This window comes from Odocoileus virginianus, chromosome 6, assembly GCF_023699985.2.
Source record: "Odocoileus virginianus isolate 20LAN1187 ecotype Illinois chromosome 6, Ovbor_1.2, whole genome shotgun sequence".
In the NCBI taxonomy this organism is placed as follows: domain Eukaryota; kingdom Metazoa; phylum Chordata; class Mammalia; order Artiodactyla; family Cervidae; genus Odocoileus; species Odocoileus virginianus.
Genome location: NC_069679.1, coordinates 66,061,363 through 66,085,165, shown reverse-complemented (window position 1 = coordinate 66,085,165; position 23,803 = coordinate 66,061,363). Strand labels below are relative to the sequence as shown.

Here is a 23,803-nt window from a genome sequence, read left to right as displayed (position 1 = left end):
CGCAGCACTGTTTATAATAGCCAGGACATGGAAGCAACCCAGATGCCCATCAGCAGACGAATGGATGAGGAAGCTGTGGTACATATACACCATGGAATATTACTCAGCCATTAAAAAGAATTCATTTGAATCAGTTCTAATGAGATGGATGAAACTGGCAGTCAGCCTTCATTATGGACCAACTCACTCCATACATGATCACTGGAAAAACCACAGCTTTGTCTATACAGCTTTGTCGAAAAAGTGATGTCTCTGCTTTATAATACACTCTCTAGGTTTGTCATATCTTTTCCAAGGAGCAAGCATCTTTTAATTTCATGGCTGCAGTCACTGTCCACTGTACCCAGTGATTTTGGAGCATCTGTCACTGCTTCCACTTTTTCCTCTTCTATTTGCCATGAAGTGATGGGACCAGATGCCATGATCTTAGTTTTATGAATGTTGAGCTTCAAGCCAGCTTGTTCGCTCTCCTCTTTCACCCTCATCAAGAGACTCTTTAGTTTCTCTTCACATTCGGCCATTAGAGTGATAATTATCTGCATATTTGAGTTTGTTGATATTTCTCCCAGCAATCTTGATTCCACCTTGTGATTCATTCAGCCTGGCATTTCACATGATATACTCTGCATATAAGTTAAACAGTAAGGTGACAATATAAATCCTTGTTGCACTCCTTTCCCAATTTTGAACCAGTCCATTTTTTCATGTCTGGTTCTAACTGTTTCTTCTTGACCCACATGCAGGTTCCTCAGGAGACAAGTAGGGTTGTCTGGTACTCTCTCTTTAAGAATTTTCCACAGTGATCCACACAGTCAAAGCCTTTGGTGTTTCATACCCCTTCTTGGATCATAGCTTTGCTGTGGCAAATGGGCTTGCATAACTCAATGAAGCTATGGGCCATGCCATGCAGGGCCACCCAAGACAGATGGGTAATAATGAAGAGTTCTGACAAAACATGGTCCAATGGAGAAGGAAATGGCAACCCACTCCAGTATCCTTGCCTGGAAAACCGCATGGATGGTATGAAACCTAAAGATATCCTCACATAATAGTAAGTTAAATCCTTATTTAGGTACAAAAACTCTATTACTGGACATTTAATAAAATCTCACAGAGAAAAAAAGGCAGTTCCAACAAAGATGGTATGTAGTCTCTGGTTCCTCACTTCCTCTATTTTCTTTGTGCAAGTCTGTCCAGATCTGATATAGTCTCTAGGTTTGTCATAGCAATGGTTTATGAAATAAGCTCATGTTGAGGACTGGATGTTGTTCAAGGTTTTCTTCTCCTTCTTCTTCTTTTTGATAACCATATAATAAACAGAAATTTGAAGGCAAGTAGAAGGTAGTTAAAAGGAAATATAACAGTGCCAACATCCTTATCTTTCAAATTTGTCTAAGGTTTAAAAGTTAAAACTATAACTGTAAGCTATTAATGATTTTCTTGTTTATTTTTTAACTTTAGAGATCTCAGTTTAGCAAATAATATCTCTAGTAATATGCCTTTTCTATACACTTTCTTTTACCTCTGTTTAAACCAAATAAAATGCTATTTTGTATTAGCTTTAGAGAATTATTGTAAATTCATATAGCTATACATGTAAATCCATGGCTGATTCATGTCAATGGATGACAAAAACCACTACAATATTGTAAAGTAATTAGCCTCCAACTAACAAAAATAAATGAAAAAAATTCATATAGCTATATCTTTTACTCAATTAAGTATTCATCCATCCTTTCTTCTATCTATAACACAAGCATAGAAAGATTTCAGGATTTTTTATAATTAATCTTAATAATGGTTATTTCTGGGTAATCAGAATTTTGAAGTGCATTTTATTTTTTACTCCCATTTAAATTTTTTGCATTTTTGAATTCTTCATAATTTGCATGTATTTTTAAAAATTAAAGAAATTTTTAAAATTGAATTTTCTGTGTGTATCAGTAACTATCATAGAGTTGTAGGTCAACTATACATCAAAATCAAACAAACTTAAAGAAGAGATCAGATTTGTGGTTAACAGAGGCAGGAGGTGGTTAGAAGGGGAACTGGATGAAAGTGGTCAAAAGATACAAGTTTCCAGGCATAAAATAAATACTAGGGATAAAATGTACAACATAACTACAACAAACACTGCTATACATTATATATGAAAGCTGTAAATCATAAGATTTCTTATCACAAGGCAATTTTTTTTCTATTTCTTTAATGTATCTACTCACTAAACTTATTGTGGTAATAATTTCATGATAAATATGTAAGTCATATTATTATGCTGTACACTTTAAATTTATACAGTGCTGTATGCCAATTATATCTCAATAAAATTGGGAGAAAAATGAACTCTTCTGGTTTTAGTTCTCCATTCTGATAGCTGGTACCTTAATGTCTCATTTTCCCCTCATTTTTAACCATTTCAGGGCTTCCCTGGTAGCTCAGATGATAACAATACAAAAAATGTAATGCTAATCATTACATTTAAACATCCCAATGTAATTCAGAAGACCAGGGTTGGATCCCTGGATTGGGAAGACCCCTTGGAGTAGGAAATGGCCCTCCACTCCAGTATTCCTGCCTGGGAAATTCCATGGACAGAGGAGCCTGGTGGGCTACTGTTCATGTGGTCACAGAGTCAGACAAGACTGAGCACCTAACACTTTCACTTTTAGCCAGCTCAGAAACAAATTTTATACTCAACAAAAATTCATATGCTATTGTGAAAGATTATATATGACCATATATTCTTTATAGGTCCTCCTATCTATTTCTCCAAGGTTTGCATCTCGGTTGGACTTATGACTTTGGTCAACAGAATGGGGCAGAAGTCATGATGTGTGAGTTCTGAAGCCCGATGTCTAAAAGGACTTCACAGTTTCTGCCTTCACTCTTTGGTAAATTTCTATTACCATGACTGGAAGTCCAGGCTAAATAATGGAAAGGTCAGAGATATTATGGAGAGAAAGGCCTAGCAGAACAGAGAGCAGCAAGGACCTAGAAACCTAAGTGAGACCATCTTAGATTCTCTAGCCACAGTTGAGCTGATTAATTATTTCAGCCATATGAGTGATTCCAGGTAAGAGAAGATGATACACTACCTGAGCCAGGCAAATCCACAGATTCATTAGAATTAATAAGTCACTGTTGTCCTAAGTCACAAGATTTTGTGGTGGTTTTGAATATAACAATAAAGTTACTACTTTCATAATTAGCATCTTTGCATCCTTCTTTTTCTCTGGCTATTTCCAATTTATATCTTTCTAATCATATGTTTATATACCCTTTATAATAAACTTCCACATAGCTTTGAAAGTGGACTTGAAGTAAGTTACATATAAAAAATTGGCATAAAGGCTCAAGAAAGTGACTCTATTGTTTAATCATTCACTTTGAGAAACAATCCAATGCCTAGTATAGGTCAGGAAAATGTAGGTATGGGGCAAAAAGGCGGCATAACAGATGTCCTTAATATCAAAGAGCTCAGAAGTATGAACTAATTAATGTAGTACATCAATTTATCATGGTTAGTGCTATGAAAGAGGGATGTCCATGTTAAGAAAACTTTTTCACAGTATATTTTAAAATATATAACATTTTCTTCACAACTAGGATGAAAATATCACTCCATAAAAGTTTTTGAAATATTTTCTTCTTGCCCAAGAGCAAAAATCCCAATAAAGAGAAAAATGGGACAGTAATAGAGAGAAGAGGAAACAAATTTGACAAGCCACCATTCTCTAGATCCACCTGAAGTCGCGTACTTAACTAGATCTAAATCTAAGATAATAGATTTTCTTCTTTTCTCTACATTTATCAATGGAAACATGAATCACTGAATTAAGCAGACCTCACCAATATAAAACATTTGAGAAATGTCATATTTTTCTTCAGTTTATTAAATACCTATGAAATAACCAACTAAAAAATTCCTATCTGTGCATGAGACACAGTTTTAGGGTCATCTCAGTAAAGTCTCCTCTAATTCCTCCAGGCAATCTGTTCCCCATGCGTGTTCCTACTCATTCCTTTGGCAAGTACGTTTCATAGTTTACTACATCTTCCATGTTCAAATGTCTCATCTCTGAGAGTAATCTTCAAAAGTTTGATCAAGCATCTCTATCAGTAAGCAACTGCTGAATGTTATTTTCACATTACTGGATGAAAGCATTTAGCATATCACACTTAAATAAAAATTTTTAAAAACAAGATAAAGATGATACAATATTTTAAATATTTTTCATTTTACTTTACTAATTAAATGTGCAGAGTATTCTTCTCACCAATTTTTTGTGAAAGCAATGTGCTTAAATATTCATTATTTTAGAAAATTAGAAAATCTTGGTTTGATATTTTGTGATATAATAATTAAAAAGTAAAATATCATTTTAAAAGATAAGTAGAGGGAAACAGAAGAAGTACTTACTAAATCATTACACAACATTTATTTTCAATCTCATCCATCAAACATGCAATGCATTTTTGAAATAGGATTAATAAGTTTCTACCTTTTAAGATATTAGTTCTTTCTACAAAGTAATTGGAAGATATTACTTTTAAAATATTAGCAAATGGGTTCAAAACCCACTAAAACTCTTCAAATGGAAAAGCTTCAAATGGGTTAAAATTTTGTTTCCTATATTTTTTTTAAGGTATGCAGTTACTAGTTTATATAAGTGACACAGTATCATTTCCATTAACAAAGAGCTTAATGTGAACAATTTTAATTATCCAAGTATCTTAAGTGTGTCTTAATACTCTAGGAAATTTTTCCTAAGATATTCTTTCATGTTTTTTTCTGCAAATTGTTTTCTGAATTATTTTAACTTCTCATTTATTTTTCCAAGTCGATTCTCCCATTATGTATATATTAGTATCACCTTCCCTGGTGGTTCAGATGGCAAAGAATCTGCCTGCAATGTGGGAGACCTGGGTTTTATCCTTAGGTCAGGAGGAATACTCCAGTATTCTTGCCACGAGAATTCTATGGACAGAGGAGCCTTGCAAGCTACAATCCGTGGGGTTGCAAAGAGTCAGACAGGACTGAATGACTAACACACACAGCATCTTCTTATCTGTATGTATGTATTATCTGGACTTAATATCTTGTTCTCTGGTTCTTTTTGGCTTTGTCATCTACTTCAAACCATTTTAAAGTTAATATTCTAAAATATATTTTCCTAAAACCTTTTGTAAGTAACTTTGCTTCATTGAATAAAATAATAACATATTTCCTAAATATCTGCTAATATAGCTGAAGCTTTCATCAAGTTCTTTAAAAAGTAAGTGAAAACAATAGCAACAGTACAGCAAGTGATTAAAATGAAAGTATAAGTTCCTGGGATATTTGAGTGGGGGGTGTAGAGATTAAAAGCAAGCAGGTGACTTTATGCAAGGAGTATTCATCCATTATTTTTCATACATTTCTATTTTCCATTTGCATATATATGAAAACTAAGATTTTGTTGTATTTTAAATTATAACTTGTTCTTTTCATACACCCACAAAAAATGACAACCCAGGTGCCATTTCAGGCTACCTGTATCTTTTGCTCACAAGAAAGCAAGGGCTGTTCTTTTATTCAAGTCATCTAATTCTTAACGCCTGGACCAATTTCAGTTTATACCAAACAGTATTGTTTTCAAACACTGTATGTACTACTTATAAAGACATGTTAAAGAATGCAAATGATTACAGTTCTAACCACTGTTGACATTAATGTAAGATACTGTAGTGACTGTATTAAATTTCTATGGAAAGCAGCTTACTATTATTTATGATAATCATTTTCTTGTACTTTATTAAGTGTCTTTCAAAAATATGATTTTTCCCAACCTTAATGAGATAATAGTATATTAATCCTCTCACTGATGAAAGAAATATAAATGAGAAGATGCAACTACATCATGTGCCAAATTATTCAAGTATAATTAATTTGTGCTTGGGTATCTCCAGTGTACTGTTCTGAATGAAGGTAATCTGGGTCCACATTCTGCAATCATTACAATAGTGCAGAACACTGTACTATGATGAGAAATTAGTAACCTGAATTGCTTCAGAGAATAGCAAGGATTTGCTCCTAAAGATGGAATCACACTGACGCAAGTTAAGCACTTGGCATAGTAAGGGTTGACAAGTGATTATTTTTGTTATTTTTCAAAGGTATTATTTTTGTCAGCGTTACACTGACTGTGTGGAGTTTTTCCACAACATTAATCACCTTAGAAGATCTAAGTAGAGTTCAGGGTTCATGGTAATCTTTTTAGCACGAACTCTTATAGGTCAAACATTGAAATGACATTTTTTAAAAGGAAGATAAACTGTAAAAGAGAATAATCAAATGATTTTTGGACCTAAGTGGATTTAAGAAAGAAGTCTTTCGACGTATTTCTCCTATTTTCCCTAAGGCCTTAACTGAGTTTAAGAGCCATATCTTATGCATATTTGTACTCTTCATTAATCTTAATAGGTGACCTGAATAAATGGCAGATTATACTGCCAATGGAAAGCTTTTCCTAAGATTGGCTGGACCTCAGAAAGGACAATGAAATAACTAAAACTAAAAAATAGTAAATCAAACATATTATCTCAAGATGACTTCAATAGGAATCCTTAGGAATCAACCTAATATAAGAAATGCAATTACAAGCTTTCTCCATCAGTCAAATATTTGCTACCTAGGAGAAGAGAATGGCTGAAGTATGGAAAACAAACCACAAAAATCTCCCTCAAAATTTCCCTTAGGATTGATTCTAGGGTTACTCTGTTCTGTGTCAAAACAAAACAGATATACCACAAACAGACTGAGAGAAATTCAATATTCGGTATTCAGTATATTTCAATCAAAACTAAAATGGCTTTGAAAACAGACAGAGGACCATATATCACATTAGTATATTAGATCCCCAAAGTTATTATAAACAACTAAGAAACATCATTCACCTGTAGAACACACAGCTATAGCACTGGAGTTTTGCTCAATTTGTGTCTGTGTGTGCGCATTACTGGTACCATCATTCCTTTTCCATTAATACTATAGATATGTTTTGTCATTGTTCAGTTGCTCGGTCATGTCTGACTCTTTGTGACCCCATGGACTGCAGCATGCCAAGCTTCCCTGTGCTTCATTATCTTCAGGAGCCTGCTCAAACTTGTGTCCACTGAGTCGGTGATGGCATCTCATCCTCTGTTGTCCCTTCTGCTGCCTTCAATATTCTCAGAATCAGGGTCTTTTCTGATGAGTCAGTCTTCACATCAAGGGGCCAAATTATTGGAGCTTCAGCTTCAGCATCAGTCCTTCCAATGAATATTCAGGACTGATTTCCTTTAGACGTGACTGGTTTGATCTCCTTGCAGTTCAATGGACTCTCAAGAGTTTTCTCCAACACCACAGTTCAAAAGCATCAATTCTTCAGTGCTCAGACTTCTTTATGGTCCAGCTCTCACATCCATACTTGACTACTGAAAAAACCACAGCTTTTGAATAGATGGACCTTTGTTGGCAATGTAATGTCTTTGCTTTTTAATATGCTGTCTAGATTTGTTATAGCTTTTCTTCCAAGGAGCAAGCGTCTTTTAATTTCATGGCTGCAATCACCATCTGCAGTGATTTTGGAGTTCAATAAAGTCTCTCACTGTTTCCATTGCTTCCCCATCCATCTGCCGTGAAGTAACGGGACCAGATGTCATGTTGTTAGTTTTCTGAATGTTGACTTTTAAGCCAGCTTTTTCACTCTTCTCTTTCACTTTCATCAAGAGGCTCTTTAGTTCCTCTTTGCTTTCTGCCATAAGGGTTATCTGTGTATCTGAGGTAATTGATATTTTACCCTGCAATTTTGATTCCAGCTTGCACTTCATCCAGCTGGCATTTCACATGATGTACTCTGCAAAGAAGTTAAATAAGCAGGATAACAATATACAGCCTTGACATACTCCTTTCCCAATTTTGAACTAGTCCATTATTTCATGTCTGGTTCTAACTGTTGCTCTTGACCTGCATAAAGGTTTCACAGGAGGCAGGTAAGGTGGTCTGATATTCCTAGATCTTGCAGAATTTTCCAGTTTGTTGTGATCCACCCAGTCAAAGGTTTTAGTGTAGTCAATGAAGTGTAGTAGATGTTTTTCTGGAATTTTCTTGCTTTTTCTATGATCTAACAGATACTGGCAATTTGATCTCTGGTTCCTCTGCCTTTTCTAAATTCAGCTTGAACATCTGGAAGTTCTTGGTTCATATATGCTTCTTGTCCAGCTTGGAGAAGTTTCAGCATTACTTTGCTAGTAGGTGAAATAACTGCAATTATGCAGTAGTTTGAATATTCTTTAGCATTGCCCTTCTTTGGGATTGGAATGAAAACTGATCTTTTCCAGTCCTGTGGCCACTGCTGAGCTTTCCAAATTTGATGGCGTATTGGGTGCAGCACTTTCACAGCATCATGGCTCTATGTAAGTGATCACATCATCATGGTTATCTAAGTCATTACTATCTTTTATGTATAGTTCTTTTGTGTATTCTTGCCACCTCTTCTTGATATCTTCTGCTTCTGTTAGGTCTATACCATTTCTGTCCTTTACTGTACCCATCTTAGCATGAAATGTTCCCTTGGTATCTCTGATTTTCTTAAAGCAATTTCTAGTCTTTCCCATTCTATTGTTTTCCTCTATCTCTTTGCATTGATCACCTAGGAAGGCTTTCTTTTCTCTCCTTGCTATTCTTTGGAAATCTGCATTCAGATGGGTATATCTTTTCTTTTCTCCTTTGTCTTCTACTTCTCTTCTTTTCTCAGCTATTTGCAAGGTTTCCGCAGAAACAACCATTTTGCCTTTTTACATTTCTTTTCCTTGGGGATGGTTTTGATCATGGCCTCTTGTACAATGTCACGAACCTCTATCCATAATTCATCAGGCACTCTGTCCATCAGATCTTGAATCTATTTCTCACTTTCACTGTGTAACCATAAGGGATTTGACTTCGGTCATACCTGAATGATCAATGGTTTTCCCTATTTTCTTCAATTTAAGTCTGAATTTGGCAGCAGGGAGTTCATGATCTGAGCCACAGTCAGTTCCCAGTCTTGCTTCTGCTGACATACAGAGCTTCTCCATATTTGGCTGCAAAGAATATAATCAATCTGATTTTGGTACTGACCATCTGGTGATGCCTATGTGTAGAGTCTTCTATCGTGTTGTTGGAAGAGGGTGTTTGCTATGACCAGTGCGTTCTCTTGGCAAAGGTCTGTTGGCCTGTACCCTGCCTCATTTTGTACTCCAAGGCCAAATTTGCTTGTTACTCCAGGTATCTCCTGATTTCCTACTTTTGCATTCCAGTCACCTACCTAGTGGCTATATTATAGCCCGTGAGAAAAGAACTAAGCAGGGTAAGGAAAAATCTGTTTATTCCATGAGATAATGGCAAGAATATTTGTCCTATTTTATAGATATCACATCAATTTTTAAGAGAAATTTATATGACTAGCTTGATAATGATCAAAGTTTAATAAGATTCTAGTTCTACTATCAATGTAGGCAATAGAAATATTGAAACATGCTGTTCCCAAGACTGAACACTTGGAATAACTATATATGCATGGATGTGTTTACATATTAAAGATATTACAAGTTATAAGAGAAAAGGGGATGATGGCATCATCTTTGAAGTTTAGCCTGAAGATTCTCAAATCTCAATGGAAAACCATCAGTATAAACGCTTGCTTCAGAGAAGCTAACCTTTTCAATTATTAATTAAAACCTCTATAGTTTTTATTATATTTGTTCTATATTTTTTTCTAAAAAGTATACCTTCCGTACTTCAATGAGGCAATGACAAATGATATTAGAATGAATAGTTGGGATGCTAAGAAGGCAAACAGATGTTTATTTAAATATCATTTTATTTTTCCTATCATTATTTGCACTCTTCCCATTTATTATCCTCTATTCATATGCTTTACCAATGTATTTTGTTGTTCTACAGAAAGATTTGTTCAATTAGCAGTGATAGATGGCAGTAATAAAACTCTGGTCTCTAGATTCCCAGTTTTTAAATGCATGTTTACTGTGGTTTCACAGAGCTCTTTTCTTGTCTTACATTATGCCTCTCTCTGTGCCTACTTCTTTATATCAACTTACTTACTCAAAAACTCCTGATTCGTTTATCCAATTCAGGCTATTTCATTAGAGGAAAGCTCCATGTTCCTACCACGGCTCATGATTTACATTTCTTATAAAATCATATCTAAAAGTATATACCTATGAGGATTTTCTGGAGAGACAGGGTATCCACAACTTCCAAAAAATTAAATATAACAGCTTGAGGAGGTCACAGAATATTTACACATTCAGGCAGTAATGATATATCACTTAGCAAACAGTTTAAAGATGAATATGCATCCAGATGATATAATTTAGTATTTCTTGGATATCTTCCTATTTCCTGAGCCCAGTACATCCTGATTGGCTTCAAATACATTAAGACCAGAAATGTTAAAACTAATTATACACACTTAAGATCTATATTAAATTATTACTTACCAGTCCTTTTACATGTCTAACCATTTAGCCCATCTAATGGATTAGTCTTACTTAAAAAACTATGTATTTGTGTGAACTCATAATCTTCTTTTTTTTTAAAAAGGAGCTTTATCAAGATGTAGTTCACATAACATAAAGTCACACATTTAAAGTATACAATTCAGTGGTTACTAATAACTTCACAAAGTTGTGCAAACATTACCTTAATGTAATTTTACAATTTACCAACTCCAAAAAGAAACTTAGCAAACATTAGCAGTCACTACTTCTCAGACTGTGAGGGCCCAAGCAACCACAATTTACTTTCTGTCACTATTCTAGAAATTTACACACTTGGAATCACACAATATGTGGTCTTTTGTGACTGGCTTCTTTTACTTACCATAATGTTTTCAGGACTCATACATGCTGTAGCAAATTACTAATATATAATTCTACTTTTTTTCCAAAATTTATTTAGTGTGGTAAACTATTTATATAATAAAAACTGAATCTTAGCCATTTTAAACTGTACAATTCAGTGGCACAGTGGCATTAATGTCATCCACAATGCAGTGCAACTATCACAACTATCTCTTTTCAAAACTTTTCATCATCCCAAACAAAAATTATTGATTCAGCATTTGCTTGGCTTCTATAAACCTTTGACTATTTTCTGAAATAGAGTTCTGAAAAAGTTGATTGCAACAGTTTCTGCTTGTTTTTTTAAAGAAGGTTAATTCTGTTTTTTAATTGAAGTACAGTTGATTTAAATACTGTGTTAGTTTCAGATACAAAGCAAAGTGATTCAGCTAAACAATTTTTTTCAGGTTATTTTTCATTATATATTATTATAAGATGTTGAAAATAGTTCCTTGTGCTATATAGTAAATCTTTATTGCTTATCTATTTTATGTGTAGTAGTTTTTATAAATTAATACCATACTCCTAATTTATCCCTTCTCCCCTTTTCTTTCCCCTGTGGTAACCATAAGTTTGTTTTCTATGTCTGTGGGTCTATTACTGTTTTATACACATATTCATTCCTTAGTATTATTTTTAAAATTCCACATATAAGTAAAATCATGTAATATTTCTTTATCTCTGTCTTACTACTCTGAGTATGATATTCTCTAGGTCCATCCATTTTGCTGCAAATGGCAATATTCCATTCTTGTTTATGGCTAATTAATATTTCATTGTGTGTGTATATTTATATCTATATACACACACTACATCTTCTTAAATCAATTGTTTGTTGATGGACACTTGGGTGGTTTCCATGTCTTGGCTACTGTAAATAGTGCTGCTATAAATATTGGAGTGCATATAGATATTCAAATTACAATTTTATTTTTTTGGATATGCACCCAGCAGTGGAATTGGTGGACTATATGGTAGGTCTAGTTGTAGTTTTTTAAGGAAACTTCATACTGCTTTCCATACTGAGTGCACTAATTTACATTCCTACCAACAGTGTATGAAGGTTCCTTTGTCTCCACACACTCTACAGCATTCACTATTTGTAGAGTTTGATGGTAACCATTCTGACCAATGTGAGGTTACATCTCATTGTGGTTTTGTTTTGCATCTCTGTAATAACTAATGTTGAGCATCTTTTCATGTGCCTGTTGACCATCTGTATATCTTCTTTGGAGAACTGCCTATTTCATTTTCCTGCCCATTTGCTGAATGAGTTGTTTGTTGTTATGTACTAGGTTACTTAAGTGATCTTCTTTTTATAAATCTGCCTTTCCCAATGTGATTTTTCCCTTTCCTATATATTCTTGCCTTTTCTCTATTTAGAGAAGACCATTCAATATTTCTTTTAGGGTATGTTTATTATGCTTTGTTCTTTTAATTTTTGCTTGTCTGGGAAATTCCCTCTCCTCTTCTATTGTAAATGATAACCTTTCTGGATAGGTTTCCTAGGTTTCAGACTTTTCCCTTTCAGGACTTTGAACATATCAAGTCACTCCCTTCTACCCTGAAAAGCTTCTGCCAAAAAAAAAAAAAAAAAAAATCAACTAACAGCCTTATGGGAGTTCCCTTGTAAATGACTCTTGTTTTCTTGCTGCCTATAGAATCCTCTCTTTAATTTTTGACATGTCTTAGTGTGGATTTGTTTGGATTCATCTCGTTTGGCATCCTCTGTACCTGGGCATCTGTTTCCTTCTCCAGGCTTGGGAGGTTTTCAGCCATCTTCTTCAAATACATTTTTAATTCCCCCTTCTCCTTCTGGAACTCCTATGATGGGAAGGGTGGCACACTTCATATTATCCCATAGATTTCACATGTTGTTTTCATTTTATGTATCCTTCTATCTGCTGTTTTGAATAGGTGATTTCCATTATTCTATCTTCCAGAATCACCTATTCTTCTGCATTATTTATTCTGCTATTCATTGCTTCTACGGTTTTTATCTTGGCAATTCAGCTTTCTAATTTTGATTGGTCCCTCTTTATAGTGTCTAGTTCCTTGTCATAATAATCTGTATCTCTATTGATAATCTTTCTTAATTTCTTTAGTATTTTTATTACCTCTGCTTTGAACTCGGGATCTAATAGACTGGTGAGATATTTCAACATTTATTCTTTTAGAAGATTTCTCTTGTTATTTTAACCGGGATTAGTTCCTCTGATTTTTCATTTTACTTAACTTACCATCTCTGTGAATTTAGAAGAAGCAGTTATCTACTGTGATGTGAAGAGGTGTTTTTCTGTGGCAGCATCCCTGGGTAGAATGTGTGAGTCTGCTATTTTTGGTACTAGGGCTGTTTTTTGGTATGGGTGCCAGTCACGTCTTTCCTCAGAGAGTGCTGACCATCCCCTTGATAGCAGGTGTGACTGGTGTTATGACTTCCAGAGCCTGCACTGGATGTTAGGCAGGGCCTCCTCTTTGCTCACAGCTCAGTACAAGGCAGTGTCTGCTTCCAAATTATTGAAGTAGAACCTCTGAAGGTTGGGTTTAGTAAGGTTCCACTGCCTTCAAGTGCATGCTTCGTCCCAAAGAAGGTGAATGCTGAAGCAAGTGAGTGCTGTGTGGTCATAGCAAACAGGGAAACTATGGTTTTGCCCCAAAGTAGCCCAAGGTTGCATCCCTTTCTTTGTTGTATTCATCCCAGATCTAGTGCTAGGCTGGTGCTGAGGGCGAGGGTCCTATTGTTGCAGGAATCAAGTTGGTTGTGCTGCAACCTGGAACCTGATGGGACCAGATGCCATGATCTTAGTTTTCTGAGTGTTGAGTTTTAAGCCAGCTTTTTCACTCCTCTTTTACTTTCATCAAGAGGTTCTTTAATTCTTCTTCACTTTCTGCCATAAGGGTGGTGTCATCTGCATATCTGAAGTTATTGATATTTCTCCAGGCAATCTTGATTCCAGCTTGTGCTTCATCCGGCTCAGTGTTACACATGATGTACTCTGCATATAAGTTAAAGAAGAAGGGTGACAACATACAGCATTGACTTCTTCCTTTCCCAATTTGGAATCAGTCTGTTGCTTCATGTCCAGTTCTAATGTTGCTTCCTGACCTGCATACAGACTTCTCAGGAGGCAGGTAAGTTCATCTGGTATTCCTATCTCTTGAAGAATTTTCCAGAGTGTGTTGTGATCCACACAGTCAAAGGCTTTGGCATAGTCAATAAAGCAGAAGTAGATGTTTCTGGAATTCTCTTGCTTTTTCAATAATCCAGCAGATGTTGGCAATTTGATCTCTAATTCCTCTGCCTTTTCTAAATCCAGCTTGAACATCTAGAATTTTATGGTTCAGGTACTGTTGAAGCCTGGCTTGGAGAATTTTGAGCATTACTTTGCTAGCATGTGAGATGAGTGCAACTGTGTGGTAGTTTGAACATTCTTTGGCACTGCCTTTCTTTGGGATTGGAATGAAAACTGACCTTTTCCAGTCCTGTGGCCAAAGCTGAGTTTTCCAAATTTGTTAGCATATTGAGTGCAGCACTTTCACAGCATCATCTTTTAGAATCTGAAATAGCTCAACTGGAACTCCATCACCTCCACTAGTTTTGTTCATAGCGATGCTTCCTAAGGCCCACTTGACTTTGCATTCCAGGGTATCTGGCTCTAGGTGAGTGATCACACCATCATGATTACCTGGGTTGTGAAGATCTTTGTTGTACAGTTCTTCTGTGTATTCTTTCCACCTCTTCTTAATATCTTCTGCTTCTGTTAGGTCCATACCATTTCTGTCCTTTATTGTGCCCATCTTTGCATGAAATGTTCCCTTGGTATCTCTAATGTTCTTGAAGAGATCTCTAGTCTTTCCCATTCTGTTGTTTTCCTCTATTTCTTTGCACGGATCACTGAGGAAGGCTTTCTTATCTCTCCTTGATATTCTTTGGAACTCTGCATTCAAACAGGAATATCTTTCCTTTTCTCCTTTGCTTTTTGCTTCTCTTCTTTTCACAGCTATTTGTAAGGCCTCCTCAGACAACCATTTTGCCTTTTTGCATTTCTTTTTCTTGGGAATGGTCTTGATCACTGCCTCCTGTACAAGGTCAGGAACCTCTGTCCACAGTTCTTCAGGCACACTGTCTATCAGATCTAATCCCTTGAATTTATTTCTCACTTCCACAGTGTAATTGTAAATGATTTGATTTGAGTCATACCTGAATGTTCTAGTGGTTTTCCCTACTTTGTTCAATTTAAGACTGAATTTGGCAGGAGTTCATGATCTGAGCCACAGTCAGCTCCCAGTCTTGTTTTTACCAACTGTATAGAGCCTCTTCATCTTTGGCTGCAAAGAATATAATCCGTCTCGGTACTGACCACCTGGTGATGTCCATGTGTAGAGTCTTCTCTTGTGTTGTTGAAAGAAGGTGCTTGCTATGACCACTGCATTCTCTTGGCAAAACTGTTAGCTTTTGATCTGCTTCTTTTCGTACTTCAAGGCCAAATTTATTTGATATTCAATAACTCTATATATTTATTACATAATCTTATTGTCATCAATCCTAAATTAGCTCATGTGGGACCTTGAATTAAAGATCAAAAGATACTCTTGGAATACTTTTTCGCTATTATATTTTACAGTTATAAAATTTTCATTGGGTTCTTTCTAATAGTCTCTATTTTACTGCTAAGATTTCATATCTCTTTATCAATTACAAGCATGTTTTCCTTTATTCATTGAGCCTAGTTATAGTAGCTGATTTAGCCATCTTTGTTAATTCCAATAGCTGGGTCATCTTGGGTTAATATCAGTTGATTGCTTATGCTTGAAAATGGGTCATATTTTCTTCTTTATATGTTAAATAATTTTGAATTGCATCCTGGACATGGTGAATGATATTTTGAAGAGATACTAGGTTTTTTGTATGACTCCAAAAAATAGTGATTTATTTCTATTTCACTAAGCAGATTACTTGGGTAGACATAACTGAAAACTCTGTCTCCTCTGTAGTGATGGCAATCCAAAATTTAATTCAATTCCTTTAGCCTTAGCTATGTGCTTGTAGCTCACTCGGTACATTCATGGTGCAGAGGTCAGCCAGAGATCGAGGGAGCTTATTTACCAAATGTAAGGCTTTTCTGTTTGGCTTTATCTTTTCTAGGATTTCCCTGCTCATTTTTATTTTTGTAATTCTTTTCCATTATGGTTTATTACAGGATATTGAATATAGTTCCCTGAGCTATACAGTAGGACCCTGTTGTTTATTTTACACACAGTAGTTTGTATCTGGTAATTCTAAGCTCCTTATTTATCCCTCCCCACCCTCTTTCCTCTTTAGTGAATCATAAATTTGTTTTCAATATCTGTGAGTCTGTCTCTGTTTTATAGATAAGTTCATTTGTGTCATGTTTTAGATGCCACATATAAGTGATATCATATGGTATTTGTCTTTCTCTTTCTGACTGACTTCATTTACTATGATAATCTCTAGGTCTACCCATGGAATGCTATAGATTGCATTATTTCATTCTTTTTATGGTTGAATAGTACTCCATTGTATGTACGTATATGTATGTATGCATGTATCAGGCCTCCCTGTGGCTCAGCGGTAAAGAATCTGCCTGCAAAGCAGGAGATGCAGGAGATGTGGGATTCAGTCTCTGAGTTGGGAAGATGCCCTAGAGCAGGTTATGGCAACCCACTCTAGCATTCTTGCCAGGAAAATACCATGGACAGAGGAGCTTCGCGGGCTACAGTCCATAGGGGTCCCAAAGAGTTAGACACAACTGAGTGTGCATACACACACACACACACACACACACATGTAATACCTTCTTTATCCATTCATCTGTCCACGGACATTTAGGATGTTTCCATCACTGGCTGTTGTGAATAGTGCTGCTATGGACATAAGGGTGCATGCATCTTTTTGAATTGTAGTTTTGTCTAGATATATGCCCAGGAGTGGGATTGCTGGATTATATAGCAACTCTATTTTTAGTTTCTTGAAGAACTGCCATGCTGTTTTCCATAGTGGCTGCAACAATTTACATTCCCACCAACATTGTAGAAGGGTTCCCTTTTCTCCACATCCTCTCGAGCATTTGTTCTTTGCAGATTTTTAATGATGGCCATTCTGATCAATGTGCCATGGTATTCCCCTCACATTAAAGCAGCTGTAGTTGCCCAAACTGTCTCTAGCAAGAAAGCCTGTAGATTTCAGCTGCCAAGTAGGCTGAACTGGGGTCTATTATGGGCCTAAGCATCACAAAATGGAATACTCAACTAGGGCTTTCTTCCAAATGTCAGAATCTACTTGCTTTTGGCCACTCTCCAGTGCATTCAAGTAGTTAGTTAGTTATTTATTGGTCCAGCATTTATAATTATTTTTTGTGAAAATAGATAGGGTCTTCTAATAGGAGCTATTATGTCATAGTGGAATAGAGCTTCCTCTCAAATTTAAGTTTAAACAGCTATTATTTTATTTATCAGTAAAATTTAGTACCTCCTTTATGAGTCTGGCATTTAAAGCCATTCTACTCCCTATTGTGGAATAGGCGATATGCAAAAAAAAAAAAAGGCTATGTGAGAGAAGTTTTACTTGTATCATCTGCTACACAATTACAAACTAGGTTCTGGAAATGACAGTTGGTAAAAAAATAACTTTTGTATTTTAACCTGTTCCTATTTTTGTACCACTTTTAATCTCAGGACCCTAAATGAGAATATTCTTAGTGATTTTTATGATTCTAAAAATACATACTTACTAAAAAAAAAGAGAGAGACAAAAATAATTCAGTCAAAATAAAAAAGTATAAAGGATTGAAAATCACCAACATTTTACCAGAGATAACCCATTTAAAACTTGTTAAGCATCCTTCTATACAAATCTCCATACATAAAACCCACACATACTTGTGCTATTTACTTGTTTTTTCAGTTTGACAATACATCATTAATAAGGTCACCATCAGTAATACGTTCTACATAAAATAGCCTATATATTTTAATTTTAAAACCCTATGGATAAATATTTATGCTGCTTTTAGTTTTTCATGTCTCTTAACAACACTATTTATAAATTTTCTTCTGAAAGTCATTGGGTTAGAAGAAAAGGTAATAGAAAGGGAACAGACTTACAGGCAAGACAGACCTGGGGGCCTGTTTCAGTTTTTGTCAACTTATTGGCTTGTGTCCACAGGCAAGTTACTGAAACTCTTTGAAAGCTGGACCACTGTCAAGGGGAGTAAAGTAAATGAGAACATGAAAAACATCTTTTATAATTCTGGGTTTTATTTTATTCCAGCCTGACTATAGCTAGGGTAGGTAAATAATTGGACATTGATAACATATATTATGTAATTAATTTAATTCTATTTAAAAGTCTCCTTAACAAAAGTGATCTCGAAACAATTTTATTCACTAATATTTAGCCATACTGGAATATAAAATGTCTGATTTTCAATGATTTTAACAGTAATAACCATTACTGTGCTTTAGTTTTCAATGAGGACATCAGTGGTAAAAAAATATTTTAAAGATATTACAATATAATTTACATATCTATTAGTAAAGAATAGCAGAGGAAATTCATTTTAGTAAGGTTAAATTTAGTATTTGGGTGGAATTTTTGCCAAGATGTCTGTGTAAAGATATTATGTAATAATTAGTAAGAGAAACAATAGAACATTGTTCTATCTATAGGCTGCAAAAAATAACAAAAAGAGAGGTAGGTTTAAACCATCTTTTCAAAGAGAGCCAAGAACTGTTCCTTTTATTGGAGCAGATTGTTCTGATGTTGAGAGGAAAATTACCTACTCCACACTGCACAATGGTAAGGCTAGGTCTGTTTTTTCTTAAGGGACTAAATGATCAGAAATATGGTAGAGAGAAAACCTGCAGCAATTTGATATCTCTGATATTTTAAAATGTGTTTTTTTCCATCATTTCTCTGGGATGTCCTTATTCTGAAGACAAGGTAACAGGAAAAAGTGTCTCAGTTAAGGGAACATTACCAGAAAAAAAGAGAGGTGGAAATCATCAACAGTGAACAAACCAGACAAAACACTAAACTGACCGGGTTGGGTGATGAATAAATTTTCAGTTTTAGGTTCTTTACCCATATACTTTAAAGATCCTCAACATTCTTTATTCCTCCTAAATATATTTTTTTCCATTTAATTCCTTAGCTCAGGGATTAGCATTATTTTCTATGAAGTTTCCTAAGCTTAAAACCTAAATTGATCTATTTGTACTCCTCACTTCTCAAGTCTACATGGATCATACCACATAGGTGTCATTTACTATGTGTTTACCATGTGCCAGGCACTGTGTACTTTATAAACATTTTATCCTCACAATAACAACAGCAGGTTTTTTAATCCAACAAAGGTAGGTTTGTTTTACCCTTATTTTAAGGAAAACACAGAATGGTTAAGATATGGTTACAACCCAATTAAGACAGAGTCTGTTTTATTAAACACTGTGGTGTACCTCCCACACTTTCCATGACTCTTGCAAAAACATGAGCCTTCCCTTTATCACCATTCATCTAGATTGGTATAGAGTATCCTAAGTATTCTGCCTCTGTGCCGCCTTCCAGTTCATTTTGGTAAGGATAGTAAACTCTTTGAAATATACCTGAAAATGTCTTTGTTTCAAAATCTTTGAAAGCTTCCCTCCCTAAGACATACAAATAATTTACAATGTGACTACTACCGGACATTCCAGAGTCATCTCCTAAAGTTATTTTTAATGATCCCTTGACTTTAAACACACTTGCTTTTCTCAAAAACACTGTTGACTCAGTAGTGTCTTTGCTCACATTGTGTGTTTTTGCTATGGAAGCTCTTCTCATTCTGTTCTGCTTGAAGATATTCTTTATCCTCTAAGCCAGATTAGTCACTGTTTCTTCTGTGCTCTAAAGAATTGTTAATATATATTAAATAGAAAAACTACATTTTATAATGAATAAGACTGTCCCTTGTACCAGACATTAAATGTCTTTAGGATCATTCATTTAATCCACAAATATTTACTCGCTAATTATAACTGACTTAAAGTAATTTCTATTCATCAGAGAGACTTTTAAGAGAGTAAAAAGGGAAGCGACAGAGTGTGAGAATATATGTGCAATACACATACCAAACAAAGGATTCATACAGAATATACAAGGAATGCCTACTAATAAATAAGAAAACACATTTACCCTAAGTTTTAAAACGTGAAACACATCAACAGTCACTTCACAAAAGAGGATATCCAAATGGCCAATAAACATATGAAAATGTGCTCAACATCATTAGTAATCAGAGAAATACATATATTTAAGTCATTTTTGGTCAATCTCTGAAATGGTTAAAATAAAAAGATTGACAATACTAAATGTTAGTGAGAATATGAAGTTAACTGGAATTAATTCTCCAGTAGTCTCCCACATTGCAGGGTTTTTTTTTTTTTTTTTAACGTCTGTGACCCCAGGGAAGCCCCCTAAATGCTGAAGAGAATATAAATTCATCATGTATTTGGGAAAATGGCAGAATTGAGTAAAATTATTCATTTATATACCCTATGATCCAGTACCTCTAGATCATACCTAGCTTGTCTATTAAGTGTATATCTAATGAGATTGTGTGTACATATATACATCAAGACATATTCAAGACTTTTTATTACAGCATTATTTATAACAGCTGCTACCTGGAAATTACCCAAATACCCTTCATCGTAAGAATGGACAACTAAATTGTATATTCAATATAACAAAAACACAACAATTAACCATTGCTATACAGGTAAAATAATTCACGGTGATAGAAGTCAGACAGTAATTACCTTTAAAGAAGAGGTAAGGTGTAATGATTGGAAGTGAGTATCGAGAGATTTCTGTGATGTTGTGATATTCTCTTTATCTGTGGTGGTTATTCAGATGTGTTATCTGTGATAATTAAACAAGCTTTATACTTATGATTTTATCCCTTTTATGTACAAATATTATACATCATTAAAAAGTGTATTTTAGAAAAAAGAACCCAAACAAAAGCTATGAAACTAGATGAAATAACCAAGTTTAAATACAGAAGAAATAAATGCCAGATAAATTATTATTGAATGAATGAATGCGTAAATCAGAGATTTAAAGAAATTTAAGAACATCAATCCAAGTAAGAAAAGGGTATCAGAAACTAACATATATTGAAGTAAACATTTCCTAAGTCAGCTTGCTATATTCACGTAGGAAGATCATATAAACAATGTGTTGTATCTACACTACTACTAATGCTCATATCATAAAAGAATCTGGACTCTGGGTCTGGATCTGACTTCCACAATATTTGCTGTGTGACCTTGGACATTCTTAATGCTTTTGTCTCATCTTTCTCACTTATGAATAGGAACAAGAAGAATACCCACGTCATATGTTTGTTATGAGGATTAAAATCAGTCAATAGTTTTAAAGCAACTGACACAGTGTTTGAGACCTTGATTGTTAAACAACCAGTTCAGTTCAGTTCAGTCACTCAGTCATGTCCGACTCTTTGCGACCCCATGGACTGAAGCACTCCAGGCCTCCCTATCCATTACCAACATCTGGAGTTTACTCAAACTCATGTCTATCGAGTTGCTGATGCAATCCAACCATCTTATCCTCTGTCATCCCCTTCTCCTCCCGCCTTCAATCTTTCCCAGCATCAGGGTCTTTTCTAAGGAGTCGCACCAGGTGGCCAGCATATTGGAGCTTCAGCATCAGTCCTTCCAATAACTATTCAGGATTGATTTCCTGTAGGACTGACTGGTATGATTTCCTTGCAGTCCAAGGGACTCTCAAGAGTCTTCTCCAACACCACAGTTCAAAAGCATCAATTCTTCAGAGCTCAGCAATTTTTATGGACCAACTCTCATATCCTTACATGACTACTGGAAAAATCATAGCCTTGACGAGATGGACCTTTGTTGGCAAAGTAATGTCTCTGCTTTTTAATATGTGGTCTAGATTGGCCATAACTCTTCTTTCAAGGAGCAAGCGTCTTTTAATTTCATGGCTGCAGTTACCACATGCAGTGATTTTGGAGCCTAAGAAAATAAAGTCTGTCACTGTTTCCACTGTTGCCCCATCTATTTCCCATGAAATATTGGGACTAGATGCCATGATCTTAGTTTTGTGAATGTTGAGTTTTAAGCCAACTTTTTCACTCTCCTCTTTCACTTTCATCAAGAGGCTCTTTAGTTCCTCTTCGCAGTCTGCCATAATGGGGGTGTCATCTGCAAATCTGAGGTTACTGATATTTCTCCAGGCAATCTTGATTCCAACTTGTGCTTCATCCAGCCCAGCATTTCTCATGATGTACTCTGCATATAAGTTAAATAAGCAAGGTGACAATATACAGCCTTGACGTACTCTTTTTCCGATTTGGAACCTGTCTGTTATTCCATGTCCAATTCTAACTGTTGCTTCCTGACCTGCATGCAGGTTTCTCAGGAGGCAGGTAAGGTGCTCTAGTATTCCCATCTCTTTCAGTATTTTCCACAGTTTGTTGTGATCCACATAGTCACAGAATTCGGCACAGTCAATAAAGCAGAAGTACATGTTTTTCTGGAACTCTCTTGCTTTTTCAATGATCCAATGGATGCTGGCATTTGATCTGTAATTCCTCTGCCTTTTCTAAATCCAGCTTGAAAACATCTGGAAGTTCATGGTTCATGTACTGTTGAAGCCTGATTTGGAGAATTTTGAGCATTACTTTACTAGTGTGTGAGACGAGTGCAATTGTGCGGCAGTCTGAACATTCTTTGGCATTGTCTTTCTTTCGAACTGGAATGAAAATTGACCTTTTCGTCTTGTGGTCAATGTTGAGTTTTCCAAATTTGCTGGCATACTGAGTGCAGCATTTTCACAGCATCATCTTCTAGGATTTGAAATAGCTCAACTGGAATTCCATCACCTCCACTAGCTTTGTTCATAGTGATGCTTCCTAAGGACCACTTGACTTTGCATTCCAGAATATCTGGCTCTAGATGAGTGATCATACCATTGCTATTATCTGGGTCATGAAGATCCTTTTTGTATAGTTCTTTGTGTATTCTTGCCACCTCTTCTTAATATCTTCTGCTTCTGTTAGAACCATACCATTTCTGTCCTTTATTGTGCCCATCTTTGCATGAAATGTTCCCTTGGTATCTCTAATTTTCTTAAAGAGATCTATAGTCTTTCCCATTCTATTGTTTCCCTCTATTTCTCTGCATTGATCACTGAGGAAGGCTTTCTTATTTCTCCTTGCTGTCCTTTGGAACTCTGCATTCAAATGGGTATCTCTTTCCTTTTCTCATTTGCCTTTCACTTCTTTTTTTTTCCACAGCTATTTGTAAGGCTTCCTCGGACAACCATTTTGCCTTTCTTTTCCTTGGTATGGTCTTGATCCCTGTCCTCTGTACAATGTCACGAACCTCCGTCCATAGTTCATCAGGCCCTCTGTCTATCAGATCTAATCCCTTGAATGTATCACTTTCACTGTATAGTCATAAGGGATTTTATTTAGGTCATATCTGAATGGTCTAGTGGTTTTCCATACTTTCTTCAATTTAAGTCTGAAATTGGCAATAAGGAATTCATGATCTGAGCCACCATCAGCTCCCGGTCTTGTTTTTGCTGACTGTATAGAGCCTCTTCATCTTTGGCTGCAAAGAATATAATCAATTGGATTTCGGTGTTGACCATCTGATGATGTCTATGTGTAGAGTCTTCTCTTGTGTTGTTGGGAAAGGGTGTTTGCTATGACCAATGCATTCTCTTGACAGAACTCTATTAGTCTTTGCCCTGCTTCATTGTGTACTCCAAAGCCAAATTTCCCTGTTACCTCAGGTATTTCTCAACTTCCTATTTTTGCATTCCAGTCCC

General features: G+C 35.5%; 1 protein-coding gene across 18 annotated transcripts in view; it reads right to left on the bottom strand.

Annotated features, from left to right (window-relative positions):
- The window catches only part of GPHN (gephyrin), a 520,258-nt gene that overhangs the window by 306,648 nt on the left and 189,807 nt on the right, over window positions 1-23,803 (bottom strand). The window contains exon 2 of one of the 18 annotated variants that reach the window (XM_070469520.1): window positions 18,049-18,142. The exons of the other annotated variants lie outside the window; for them this stretch is intronic. The gene's annotated coding sequence lies outside the window, so the exon portion shown is untranslated. The remainder of the gene's footprint in view (window positions 1-18,048; window positions 18,143-23,803) is intronic. 18 annotated transcript variants of the gene reach the window in all.